At 39.3% G+C, this 11,528-nt stretch overlaps 1 protein-coding gene and 1 long non-coding RNA gene across 4 annotated transcripts in view; one reads left to right on the top strand and one right to left on the bottom strand.

The window, feature by feature from the left end:
• Positions 1 to 391: 391 nt before the first annotated feature.
• LOC144312955 (uncharacterized) lies at positions 392 to 4,669 on the bottom strand. The gene is made up of 2 exons (XR_013378602.1): positions 3,446 to 4,669; positions 392 to 622 (listed from the first exon to the last, which is right to left on the bottom strand). It is a non-coding gene; the product is annotated as an uncharacterized LOC144312955 (long non-coding RNA).
• Positions 3,843 to 11,528, top strand: part of SHPRH (SNF2 histone linker PHD RING helicase) — a 94,467-nt gene continuing 86,781 nt past the window's right edge. Inside the window, exon 1 of one of the 3 annotated variants that reach the window (XM_077896121.1) lies at positions 3,843 to 4,045. The gene's annotated coding sequence lies outside the window, so the exon portion shown is untranslated. Of the gene's footprint in view, positions 4,046 to 4,090; positions 4,261 to 4,306; positions 4,458 to 11,528 lie in introns of those variants that run through there. The other 2 variants (XM_077896129.1, XM_077896139.1) reach the window with 2 other exon arrangements.

The following is an 11,528-nucleotide window of genomic DNA, read 5'->3' as shown; positions in this document are numbered from 1 at the left end:
AAGCTTGAGATTTTAGATTCATTCTGAAAGTGTTTCATAACTACTTTTGTACTTTACTATGACACATGATAGTAACCCTTGAAATAGTAAAAAAACAAACAAAAAACCCTACACATTTTATTTGTATTTTTTCAAAACTGCATAATAAATATAACTTAAGTCATAAGCATCAATAGAATCACCTACAATATTCCTGTTGCTTGATGCTTGGAGGCCCTATTGACAAAACTGGTTGGAAAAAAATATTAGCAAAAAGTAACAATGGGAATGGAGAGTGTGGGAGGTGCTGAGAAAGGGACCAATGATACAGATTATGTCATCTTCATTGAGAAACACTGAATATGTGTCTCAATCTTTCTTTACCCAACCAACTCAGCTTCAACTTCCTCCGTGCTTTTACCTAGTTTATAAGTATCATTTTATTAACAACCAAAACAAACACTTAGAAATAGTGAATTACTTTCTCCTTATAAATTCATGTCCAGCGCAGCATTTTGTGTACAGATTACAAATTTTGCTTTATAATTTGTGAGAGACAGAAGGCACACAGCTTGAATTTTCAGTTTTCAGGTTGAGTTTGCAGCAGGTGAGACATAACTTTGGAGTTTGAAATAAATCCAACCTGTAAATAATCACGGAAATTTTTAAGTGAAAATTAACAATTACATCTATCCACAGCTAGGCTGAAGAAAAGCTGTGAAGTTCTACACATGAAGATTTGTGTTGAGGTCACACACCTCCTGCCCTGCAACATATCCTGCTCATACTACAGCAAAACATGCCCAATCCTCCTGATATCAGTTTTTGTTTGTTTGACCTGGCATACACTCCCTCACACACAGCTGATCACCCCTGCCAGCACCAATTTTGCACGACTGTTTCTTTCTCCCACTCTCTGTTAGAACTACACAGATTTTTAACAATGGCTTTGGGCATTGCAATTCATTCTGGAATAGTGAATTTATCCTAATACTTTCATTTTGTCAGGAGGAGGAAAAGCAGTCCCAAGACAGGTTGGTAGTAGAGGAAAAAGCAAAAGAGTCATCTTTGGCAAGCCTCAACCATACTGAGTGGCCATCATCTTCACTTTCACGGAGCAGGCAAAAGTAAGTACAATATGGAATAAACTTCTCAAGTAATTTTATTAATGACCTATTTAAGGGGAAAAAAAAACAGTCCTGGACCTGACTGATCCTTATTGTTAATATATACAGCCCTGTGTCACCAAATAATTATAAACTTCTTGCCTTCATTTTTCCCATGCCAACCTAGGAAGTTTGGGGGTCAATTGTTGATTTTTATTTGATAGACAAATACATGACTTAGTAGTAAGAAGCAACAGCCTAGATTGAGTAGTCAAGAGGAGTTCTATATCCTCTTTTCTCTCAGAGCTAAACAGTGGCAAATCATCAAATTTTTCTCTCAGAATCCTCTTCTGTAAAATGAGAATTTTAAATACCTCATATTATCATTTTAAGAATCAAATAGAAAAATGAACCCAAAAGTGCTTTGCAAAATAAAGTTCTATCCATAAATCATCAGCTATCCTGTTTGTACCAGAAAGGGAGTTAAGTTTGTATTAATTCACCTATTCTCTCTCAACCAGTCCTCCTCCTTAAGAACAATTTATTCATTTCCAAAAGAAATTTGAATTAGAGTGTGGCTACAATAAAGTTTCCTTTCCCAAAAAGAACTGAATCTATAAGGGAAGGGAGAAGAAATGTGTGGGAAATATCAGAAAGGGAGACAGAACGTAAAGACTGCTAACTCTGGGAAACGAACTAGGGGTGGTAGAAGGGGAGGAGGGCGGGGGGTGGGAGTGAATGGGTGACGGGCACTGGGGGTTATTCTGTATGTTAGTAAATTGAACACCAATAAAAAATTTAAAAAAAAAAGAACTGAATCTATAGCTTTAGCCTAGTGAGATCACTCAGGAAACAGGTGGTCTGTGGAGATGAATTCTAATCTTTATCCTCCCTGCCAGGATGGGGTTCAGGTGTGTGACTGTGCAGGTGTACAGGGCCCTGACCTCAGAAGGGCCCTCCCAGGTGTGGTGCTCTGCCACAAAGGTTTGCTGCCTGTTGCCATCTTGGAATTCTTAATAATTTTTCATTTTGCAGTGGGCTGGGCAGATTAGGTAGCTCACTTCTCCATTACATCCCCTTATACTACACAAATGTGCATACCACAGGTCCAAAATGCATGTTTTATTTTGTATTCAGTTGCATATTATTCTACTTTGTTCTATGTATGTATGTATATCTTGTTCTTTGCTTCTGACCCAGGGCAGGACATCGTTAGTTTCCTGTTAGTCCCTTGCTCCCAGGGTTAGCAAGGGAGCCTTGAATATCTCTAATGATGCTATGTCATTCACTACTCTAGAGCAGATTAAAATGTATTCTCTCTGGAAAAATCATTAATTAATTAATTAATTAATTTTGCCTGGCACCAGACGGGCTCAAAGAAAACTATGAGCTTAATTAATTCTCTGCTCCAATGGTAAGAAGTGACATGAAACTACCAAACATAACACTTTACAGTTCAATATACATTTAAATGCTTTTCAAATTATACTTCCTAAAGAAAGGATCCCTCCTCTTGTATTTACTAACATGATCAGTTCTTCATTGAAGGACTCTGCTCACCCATTGCTCCAGCATTAATATTACTTTTCCTACTTTTCTTTGCTATTATTCTTTTATCTTTTTATTTTTATTTAAATTCAATTAAGTAATAATGTATTATTGCTTTCATTTGTAGAAGTCAGTGATTCATCAGTCTCATACAATACCCAGTGCTCTGTACATCAGGTACCCTCTTTAATGCCCATTACCCAGTTACTCCAGTCCTCCATTCCCCTCCTCTCCAGCAACCCTCATTGCTTAAGAGCCTCAAGGTTTGTCTCCTAAGCAAAGTAAGTCAATTAGAGGAAGGCAATTATCATATGATCTCACCCATATGGGAAACAAAACAAGATCATAGGAGGGAAAAGGAAAAAATAAAACGAGGCAAAATCAGAGAGGTAGTATTAATTTTTCAACTTGCCTCATGAAGCCTGGGGGAAGGTAACTGATTTCCAGCAAACTTTACAGGATTTAGTTGATGTAAATGGCTTCAAGTTTAGAGGTCTGTGATAAAGCTCTGTACTGGGTAGGCTATGGACCGCTCTGACCTGTCTCTGCAGCTACAACGGATGTTCTCCTAGGCAAGAACTTTGAGACCTAAGATGCCCCTTTTTGGCATAATGCTGAATCCTTACTAGGTACTCATTAATCATTGAGTGCCTGACGCTTCCTGAGGATCATTTTACGAGTTCTTGACCCTGAAGCCTCTCAGAGTTATTCCAAAGTTAACTAAACTTAAGTCTACATCGGTGAGAAAGAGGCTTCCTCTCAGCGAGGCGGGGGAAAAAAAAAAAAAAAAGATATTAGAAAGCCAGACTCACACAATACATGCAGTTTTTCTTTCCTCCTCTTAAATTGTATACTCATTTTCCCCTGAAAAGTCTTTTAAAATAACTTTCCTGAAAGAGCTAAGCTCCATCGGTGCTCAGACTCTGCTTTCTAGAAGGAATAAAAGAGGTGCGTTTGCAGAGCTCTCGCCGGCCAGGTCCCTAAAGCCACCAACTAGCTCCCATCCCGGGCTCCCAGCGGAGCCCCGCCCACACCTGATACTCTGCGCAGGGCCCCGCCTCCCGCTTAGAGGTTCCAACCAATCCTGAACTCCTAATGTGGGGCAGCGCTATCGCGAGATTCCAACTGTATCCTCCGCTGGACTTTCACCGTGTGGACTTGCGCAGAAGCGACTTATGAAGCCATCACCGGAGAAAAGGGGCGGGGCGCTCCGACGTGCGCGTCCGCCTTGACCCCACGCTCCAGCGCGCACCCGGCAGCTGGGCGCTGTGGTTTCTGGGCCCCCCGGGAACCCCGACACAAACCAGCATAAAGCGCGCGTGCCCGTCTTAAGCTGGTGTTCGGTGGGTGGCGAATGCATGCCCGTGACCTGCGGTGCAGAGCGGTTCAAGAGGCTTAGAGAACCAGCCTAGGTAGGCGCTTGGGTGCTGGAGGGTCAGGGGTCAGAGGTCGGGCACGGTAGACGCCTCCACTCGGAGACGGAGGTCCCCGGGAGGGAAGACTGTTGTTCCGGAGCCCGGGAAGCTAAAGGGCTGAAAGGGAGTCTCTCGGACTGCGCGAGTCTCTCGGACCCTTTCCCATCCCAGGCTTGGGGGCCGCTGGACCGCTGCGGCTCCCCCGGGGGAAGGTAGGGCCGTGGGGAAGGAGGCTGTGCTTCTCCCCGGGGGCTGGGGCCTGCGGTGTTCAGACCGAGCGTCCGAGGGACCGGCGTCGCGCTCCTCGGCCTCGCGGGTGGCTTGTTTGCCCGGCCTGCTGCGAGTGATGCGGCGCTGACAGCCCAGCTCAGACTCCGTGAACCGCTCTTGAGTTTCGGAGGAAAACCGAGTGGGTATCCGCGTTCGTCGGGCACACGCCCCTGGAGACTGGATCCGGGCCGCTGCCTAGCGTCTTGGTGCTCGGGGTTGTAATGTGGTAAAGGGGAGGCGAGGCTTCCAAGTTAGTCTGAAAGTTCTCAGTTACCTTTGGAGTCCGATGAATTACATTCGCCCTCAAAACCATCCTTGTACGTTGTGCATTTTGACTCCGTGGTCGTTGCTAGGTTGATGAACAAAGATACATTATTTGATGAGCAAAGATATGTTATTTGATGATTGGCACTTTCAGACATAGCACTAGTAATTAATGGCCATTAAGCTCGTGCTGTTTTTTTCTAAGTGACTTTACATGACCCAGGAGGTAGAAATACTAGATGTTCGATGTTTTCCTACGTGTATTTAAATTACTTTAACTCTTTAACTGAACAAAATATCTTTTTAAAGTCATTACAGCTACTTAAAATTGTTTTTATTGGATGGTAGCAAGATGTTGAAACGTCTATTAATAGAAATGATGCATAACATCTGTACTGTCACCAGAAAGACCCTCTGGTTTATAATCAGAAATGATGCTGAGCATTACTGAGCATTAACGAGAGACGTGTGTATGGACTGCGTAACCTGTGCTTGCTAGATCTTCCCAAGTCGAATTAGCCAATAAGCTAGCAGTTGACAATAAAATAGTTTACTTTTGAAAGATGCTACTATGTATATGTCCTCTTTTGGCCCAAGCCTAAGAACTCCACTTGCAGAATTATTAAATCTTTTTTTTTTATTTTATTTATTTATTTATTTACTTACTTATTTATTTATTTATGATAGTCACACAGTGAGAGAGAGAGAGAGAGAGAGGCAGAGACACAGGCAGAGGGAGAAGCAGGCTCCATGCACCGGGAGCCTGACGTGGGATTCGATCCCAGGTCTCCAGGATCGCGCCCTGGGCCAAAGGCAGGCGCTAAACCGCTGCGCCACCCAGGGATCCCCTATTAAATCTTTTATTAAAAGTTCAGGCTACAAAGATTTGGAGGAAGAGAATGTACTGGTGAAAAATGCCTTCTTTTTGAGGGCATTTTTCAAGTTTATGTGACTGACACATTTTGGGGTTCAATAGATGAAAACACTCATCTTGCTGAAGTCATTGCTACAGAAACATTGTGATAATGCTAGATCATTAAAAGCTTCTCACTAATCCGTGGTGACTGGGCTTTGCTTGCATAAGGCTCACCTTGGGCAGCAGTGTGGCAGATGTACACTTCTTATTGTTCTTAAATTCTAAATCCAGGCCTACCATGGAATTGTTTTAAGTCAGGATTTGTATGTGTCTTTTAATGAAGAGATAATAATTTGGAGGGAAAAAAAATCTAAATCAAAGTTTAGTAATCGTTTGTCATATTGTCTTAGTAACTTAACATTTTATGTTTATTTTTCTAAAAATCTGTCTTTGTTTTCTCTTGAAGGTATGGGTCAGTCAGTTTTCTCTGTCTCATTCAGGGCCAGAAATAGTAAAGAATAGTTTCACATTACTTGTAATCTTCTAGAATGTGGTTAAGAGACTCTTGTCTAAAAACGAACATAGTACTTAAGAGGGAGGATATTTGGTATTTGGGGAATTAGAGATATTTGTTTCACCTTGTTTTGAATATCAATTCCATGCTGGCATTGGGGGTACAATGGTGAATAGGATACCATTCCTGCCCAGCTGTCATAGCCTTCAAAGTCATACAGTTAGAACAGTGCAGCAGTTGGGATCAGGGAGGAATGGCCCTTAACTCAGCATGCCTGGTGGTGGAAGGTTTTCTGGGGAAGATTGGAACAGCAACAGGTAGAAAAAGTATGAGAGAGCATTTCAAGCAAAAGGCTTTTTACACTTAAATGTAGGACAATTAAGATGTGGTTCCTATTTTAAAACCTCAAATAAACATGTTTTACCCAAACTCTGATATTTAAGGAGGAGGAATAAGAAGTAGAATAATCAAAAATGGGACTCAGGTAGTGTATAGAAAACCAGAAGAAGGATTTGGAATATGATTAGAAATCTATAGAATTTTACTGGTACTTGACTTATTAGCTGCCAATTAACATTATGATTATAAGTAGTTTTGATCAAATAACATCTTCTTGGTTCAAGAAGTTATCCCTGGATAGAAATCCCTTAAGAAAAGAGTCAATCTGGGATCCCTGGGTGGCTCAGAGGTTTAGCACCTGCCTTTGGCCCAGGGCCTGGTCCTGGAGGCCTGGGATTGAGTCCCACATCAGGCTCCGTGTGTGGAGCCTGTGTCTCTACCTCTTTCTCTCTCTCTCTGTCTCTCATGAATAAATAAATAAAATCTTTTTAAAAAAAAAAAAAAAGAATCTAAATAAGATTTTTTTTTTTTTAATCATGAATGTATGTTCAGTTCTGGTTTAATTGGCTAGCGTAGAACTTGGGCATCAAGATTTTTTAAAGTTCCCCCAGATGATTCTAATGTGCAGTCAAGTTTGAGACACACAGATGCATGGTCCTCCATCCTACCACATTACAGCTTGGTTATTAGAATATATAATTTATAGTTTCAAAGATGGTGGTGATTAGCAGTTACTGCTCATTGAATGTATGCTAAACTTCTGTTAACTGTATTATGGCACTTATATTATTTCTAAGGATAATCCTATCATCCCCATCTTAGAAATGAGAAAACTCGCACAGAGAGGTTAGTTAGATAACTATCTGTGCACACAGTAAATGCCAAAGCTAGAATTAGAATCTTTTCTCCTGTAAGCCATTGCTTTGCAGCTGTGAGACTCTATAGCTAGTTCCTTTTGGGTCTTTTAGAGTTAACAATTCATAATTGCCATGTTTTTAATATTAGCATTATTGTTGGTAATAAATTATCTAACCCACCATCACCACCACTGCCGCCTCATATCCACACTCTGCCATTAGCAGTTCTACCCGGTAGAGAAGTATGGTACATTACCCTCCCTCTTCAGTTTGGTCCGTTACTGTGACTTGCTTTATTTTGTGGAACCTTGTACTTTTGCTGTGACCACACTTTAAAAAGTACTTGTGTGATTGGATTTACACTGTTACCCTTCAGCTATGGTGATAAGTATATTTGGGAGTTGCTTTACTGGTCCTAGGAGGAAAATGAGAACTACATTATAAGCAGGGTTGAACTGCTCCTCCAGAAACCTCACCTACATCAGCCAACCCTCAGCTAACCAGCTAACCTGCAGATCTGTGAGATTAAATGATTGCTTTCTTAAGATATTGAGCTTTGGAGTGCTGTACAATGTTATCTGGCATTATTTGTGGCCATAATCAACTAATAAGTTGATATAGCCGAACTTTTCAGACTTCTAGCAGAATGACCAAATTCCAGTATTCTAACCTATGTTCTGATAAGAACTGGACAAAGATAAACACATAGGTTATTGGGGGCTTCCAGTATTATTCTTCCAAGATCATAGACAAGATAAGGTTCTTATACTTAACCATAGTAAGAGATTGTTTACAGTTTATTACTTGCAGATTCATAAAGCAGGCACTGGCTAAGGAAATGGAATTCTCATGATACTTGCTAACCTTTTTGCAGTTTTGAGAATGTCTTATATTTGCACCGTCTAGTATAGTAGCCACTGTTCACATATGACTGTTAAGTGCTTAAAAGTGTGGCTAGTGAGATTGAGGAGCTGAGTTTATGATGCTATTTAAGCTTATTTAAAGTTAAAAAGCCACATGCAGTGTGACTACTAAGAGAATTAATTATCCATTTATATTTTGTCAGTAAATTACTCATTTTTTCTAGAATTTTCAAGTTAATTAGAATAAAAATGTTCTTTGTTTAAAAAAAGATTTTTATTTATTTACTTATAAATGAGAGACACACAGAGAGAGGCTAAGACATAGGCAGAGAGAAACAGGCTCCCCGTGGGGACTCCATCCCAGGATCCCAGGATCATGCCCTGAGCCAAAGGCAGATGCTCAACCACTGAGCCACCCAGGCGTCCCAGAATAAAGCTGTTCTTAATATTCTCTTATAATTTTATTTTTTTAGGATTTTGTTTATTTATTTGAGAGAGAGAGAAAGAGAACACAAGCTGGGGCGAGGGTAGCAGAGGCAGAGGGAGAAACGGACTCCCCATGGAGCAAGGCGCTTGACTCAGGGCTTGATCCCAGGACCCTGGGATCGTGACCTGACCTGAAGGCAAGTGGTTAACCAACTGACTGAGCCACCCAGGCACTGCATTCTCCTCTAATTTTTTTTTTAAGATTTTATTTATTTATTCATGAGAGACAGGCAGAGAGAGAGAGAGAGAGAGGCAGAGATACAGGCAGAGGGAGAAGCAGGCTCCATGGAAGGAGCCCAACATGGGACTCAGTCCTGCGTCTCCAGGATCACACCCTGGGCTGAAGGCAGCGCTAAACCGCTGAGCCACCCGGCTGCCCTCTCTTCTAATTTTAAGTCTTTTCTTCATCTCATTTTTGTTTGCACTTTTAAAATCAGCTTTATTAAGGTATAATTTACATATAGTAAAATCCAGCAATGTTAAGTGTACCATTTGATGAGTTTTGACAAGTATATACAATTACGTAAATACCAGTTGAACATTTCTGTCATCCCAAAACTTTCTCTCCTGCTCCATGCCATCAGTCCACTTTTTCCCACTTCCTCTGCTTTAGTAACCACTCACTGACTTTCGATCAGTAGGTTTTTGCCTTTTCTAGAATTTTACATAAATAGAATCATATAAGGTCTTACACATCTGGCTTCCTTCACTTAGCACAATGCTTTAAAAATTCATCCATTTTTTTTTTAATTCATCCATCTCATTGTATATTGTATCAGTAGGTTATCAAGAAATATCCCCCTGTTTATCCATTTACCAGGCAATGGACTGTTTCCATTTTTGGCTTTTGTTAAAATTGCTATTAACATTCAAGTTTAAATCTTTTTTGTAAATCTATGTTTTTATTTCTCTTTGGTAAATATCTAGGAGTAGGATTACTAGGCTGCACAGAAAGTTTGTATTTCATTTTGTAAGAAAATTGATAGACTTTTCCTCATGTTTGAGAGTTCAGTTTTAGTTGCTCTACCTCTTCAGTCTTTTAAATTTTAACCATTCTAGTACATACATACATACATAGTTTCCTGTCATGGATTGTAGGTTGAATTTGCATTGCCTTAATGACTGATGATGGCGAAGACATTCTCATGTGCTTATTTGGCACTCATAGATCATCTTTGGTGAAGCATATGTTCAGAATTTTTTCCATTTCGTCATAAGGTTGTCTTACTATTGATATGTGAGCTTTTTTCTATTCCACATACAAATCCTTCATCAGATACTTGCTTTACTAATACTGCATCCCATCCCATCTGACTTCCCATTTCCTTTCTATAACAGTATCTTTTGAAGTGCTAAAATATGTAATTTTGTTGAAACTTTATCAATTTTTTGCATTCTGTTTTTGTGCCCTATTTAATTTTTTTTACCTAATTTAATATCACTTTAATTTCTCCCCTGTTTTGTTCTAGAAGTTTTATAGTTTTAGCTTTTGTATTTCAGTTGGTGATCTATTGCAAGTTAATTTTTATATGTGGTGAGAGGTAAAGGTCAAAGTTCATTTTTTTGCATATGGCTATCTGTTTATTGAAAAGAATATTTTTGCCCATAGATTGCCTTTGAATTTCTTTCAAAAATTAATTGACCAGGTGCCAGGGTGGATCAGTCAGTTAAAACATCCGACTCTTGGCTTTGGCTTAGGTTCGTTATCTCATGAGTCCTGACATCAAGCCCCAAATGAGGCTCTCCGTTCAGTGGGGAGTCTATTTGAGATTGTCTCCCTCTCCCATTCTCCAGCCCCCCCCCCCCATGCTCACTCTTACTCTCTAAAATAAATAAATAAATAAATAGTAAATAAATCATTTAAAAAAAATCAGTTGACCATACATGTATGGGTCTATTTCAGGATGCTTTAGTTTGTTACATTGATCAGTATGTCATATACCATTACCATTACCACACATTAATTACCATCAGTATAAGTCCTAGAATCAGTGTAAGTCTTTCAACTTTATTCTGCTTTTTGGAAATTATTTTGACCCTTCTAGATCTTGGGCATTTTAATATAAATTTTAAAATTACTTGTCAGTTTCTGGGGGGCGGGGGGAAGCCTATTGGGATTTTGAATAGGATTACTTTGTAGGTCAACATCTAGGAATTGACATTTTGACATCTTGCATCTTTCAGTCCATAAACTTTCCAAATTGAGAATATTTCTTAAACTACCCTGAAGCTAAATTTTAACTGTTTATACATCCTTTTTTTTTTTCCAGCTGTATCATTAGAATAGGTGGAATTAGGCATCAATCATCATTACAACTTCATAATTTAACCTCTGAGTTGTGTGTTTCATATAGAAATTGGCTATTATTTTGGGAAAAGTGTAGTTTGACCCTGCCTAATTGGTGTCAGACCAATTTCCTCTTCAGAGATGACAAAGCTTTCTCTTCTTTTTCCTACATTTTTTCATCTCTTTCTTCTTTTGTCTTTGCTCCATTTCCCCTGGTTGCCATCACCAGCTTATTCCTTGCCCAGCTATTCTTATTTATGCCAATTCATAAAAAAGAAATATGTTCTGTATTTTTATTTTCTTCTTTTGAGAGAAATATATATATTCGGGAATTCTTCAGCTATGTGTGGGTCAAGGGAAGTTTTGTTAACCTGTTGGGATTATAAAACAAAATTGAATTTCTGTTGTGATGAGTTCAAATGTTACTAAAACTCTTCAAATAGCATTTCCAGGATATTTGAGAGATTTACCTTAGTGTCATGCTGCTCATTACATGCATTTTTAGAATGTATTTTATTCTATATAATGCACTATTACGTTTATCCATTAAAGAACTGGTAAGACCATTGAATTTCTATGATGCATGAGATTATCAATGTGACCTAACCTGTGTTTGACTTATTTTAAAAAAATTAACCATTGCTTTTTGTATCTTTTTAAGATTTCATATTATGTGTGTGAGCTGTTAGTTTATGGTGAATTATTCATCTGGGAGCACTTTAATACCAAAATTCTCTCTTGGAA

Source organism: Canis aureus, chromosome 1 (assembly GCF_053574225.1).
Source record: "Canis aureus isolate CA01 chromosome 1, VMU_Caureus_v.1.0, whole genome shotgun sequence".
Classification (NCBI taxonomy): Eukaryota; Metazoa; Chordata; class Mammalia; order Carnivora; family Canidae; genus Canis; species Canis aureus.
The sequence above is the reverse complement of the archived record's forward strand: the minus strand, read 5'-3'. Positions and strand labels throughout refer to the sequence as shown.